Here is a 2,565-nt window from a genome sequence, read left to right on the forward strand (position 1 = left end):
GCAAAAGAAGAAAGAATAGATGAAGAAGAAGATGTGGAAAAAAAACTAGGATTATGAGGAGGGAAGGTTCACAGATCCTGAGATGATCTTGTGAGGTCCACAGATCTTGAGGTGTCAAGGATTTACATCCCTGCACCAATTAGGCATGTAAAATGCCTTTGCATGCAATTCTGGCGTTTAAACGCCGAACTGATGCTTGTTCTGGGCGTTCAGTGCCCAGATGCAGCATGTTTCTGGTGTTGAACGCCAGCTTCATGCTTGTTTCTGGTGTTCAGTGCCAGCTCCATGCTTTGTTCTGGCGTTGAACGCCAGCCAGATGCTCCTTACTGGCGTTTGAACGCTAGTGAACTCCTCCTCCAGGGTGTGCTGTTTTTTTTATACTGTTTTTGATTTTTTTTAATTTTTTATTTATTTTGTGTCTCCACATGATCATGAACCTAATAAAACATGAAAGAACAACAAGAATGAAAATAAATTAGATAAATAAAAATTGGGTTGCCTCCCAACAAGTGCTTCTTTAATGTCAATAGCTTGACAGTGGGCTCTCATGGAGCCTCACAGATGTTCAAAGCATTGTTGAGACTCCCCAACACCAAACTTAGAGTTTGGATATGGGAGTTCAACACCAAACTTAGAGTTTGGTTGTGGCCTCCCAACACCAAACTTAGAGTTTGACTGTGGGGGCTCTGGTTGACTCTGTTTTGAGAGAAGCTTATTGTGCCTCTTTTCCATGTTTACAGAAGGATGTCCTTGAGTTTTAAACTCAAGGGAGTCCTCATTCAATTGAAGGACTAGTTCACCTCTGTTAACATCAATCACAGCTCTTGCTGTGGCTAGGAAGGGTCTTCCAAGGATGATGGATTCATCCTCATCCTTCCCAGTATCTAGGATTATGAAATCAGCAGGGATGTAAAGGCCTTCAACCTTTACTAATATGTCCTCTACTTGTCCATAAGCCTGTTTTCTGGAATTGTCTGCTATCTCTAATGAGATTTTAGCAGCTTGTACCTCAAAGATTCCCAGTTTCTCCATTACAGAGAGTGGCATGTGGTTTATTCCTGACCCCAGGTCACATAGAGCCTTCTCAAAGGTCATGGTGCCTATGTTACAAGGTATCAGGAACTTTCCAGGATCCTGTTTCTTCTGAGGCAATCTCAGTTGATCCAATGCATTCAGTTCATTGGTAAACAGGGGAGGTTCATCTCCCCAAGTCTCACCACCAAATAAATTGGCATTCAGCTTTATGATTGCACCAAGGAACTTGGCAACTTGCTCTTCAGTAACATCCTCATTCTCTTCAGAAGAAGAATACTCATCAGAGCTCATGAAGGGCGTAAGGAGGTTCAATGGAATCTCTATGGTCTCTAGATGAGTCTCAGATTTCTTTGGTTCCTCAGAGGGAAACTCCTTATTGATCACTGGACGTCCCAGGAGGTCTTTCTCCTTGGGATTCACGTCCTCCCCTTCTTCCTTGGATTCGGCCATGATGGTTATATCAATGGCCTTGCACTCTCCTTTTGGATTTTCTTCTGTATTACTTGGGAGAGTACTAGGAGGGATTTCAGTGATCCTTTTACTCAGCTGGCCCACTTGTGCTTCCAAATTTCTAATGGAGGACCTTGTTTCATTCATGAAACTCATAGTGGCCTTAGATAGATCAGAGACTAAGTTTGCTAAATTAGAAGTATTTTGTTTAGAGTTCTCTGTCTGTTGCTGAGTGGATGATGGAAAAGGCTTGCTATTGCTAAACCTGTTTCTTCCACCATTATTAAAGCCTTGTTGAGGCTTTTGATCCTTCCATGAGAGATTTGTGTGATTTCTCCATGAGGGATTATAGGTGTTTCCATAGGGTTCACCCATGTAATTCACCTCTGCTATTGCAGGGTTTTCAGGATCATAAGCTTCTTCTTCAGAAGATGCCTCTCGAGTACTGTTGGATGCAGCTTGCATTCTATTCAGACTCTGAGAAATCATATTGACTTATTGAGTCAATATTTTATTCTGAGCCAGTATGGCATTCAGAGTATCAATTTCAAGAACTCCCTTCTTCTGAGGCGTCCCATTACTCACAGGATTCCTCTCAGAAGTGTATATGAACTGGTTATTAGCAACCATGTCAATAAGTTCTTGAGCTTCTACAGGTGTTTTTTTTAGGTGAATGGATCCACCTGCAGAAGTATCCAATGACATCTTAGCTAATTCAGAGAGATCATCATAGAATATATCCAGGATGGTCCATTCTAAAAGCATGTCAGAAGGACACTTTTTAGTCAGTTGCTTGTATCTCTCCCAAGCTTCATAGAGGGATTCACCTTCTTTCTGTCTGAAGGTTTGAACATCCACTCTAAGCTTGCTCAACTTTTGAGGAGGAAAAAACTTGGCTAAGAAAGCCGTGACCAGCTTATCCCAAGAGTTCAGGCTATCTTTGGGCTGAGAGTTCAACCACACTCCAGCTTTGTCTCTTACAGCAAACGGGAAAAGCATAAGCCTGTAGACTTCAGGATCTACTCCATTAGTCTTAACAGTATCACAGATCTGCAAAAATTCAATTAAGAACTGAAAAGG

The 2,565-nt window shown here is 41.8% G+C and overlaps 1 non-coding gene across 1 annotated transcript; it reads left to right on the top strand.

The window, feature by feature from the left end:
- Nucleotides 1-2,244: 2,244 nt before the first annotated feature.
- On the top strand, nt 2,245-2,352 carry LOC112780877 (small nucleolar RNA R71). The gene has a single exon (XR_003191685.1). It is a non-coding gene; the product is annotated as a small nucleolar RNA R71 (small nucleolar RNA).
- The last annotated feature ends 213 nt before the right edge of the window (nt 2,353-2,565 follow it).

This window comes from Arachis hypogaea, chromosome 19 (genome assembly GCF_003086295.3).
Source record: "Arachis hypogaea cultivar Tifrunner chromosome 19, arahy.Tifrunner.gnm2.J5K5, whole genome shotgun sequence".
In the NCBI taxonomy this organism is placed as follows: domain Eukaryota; kingdom Viridiplantae; phylum Streptophyta; class Magnoliopsida; order Fabales; family Fabaceae; genus Arachis; species Arachis hypogaea.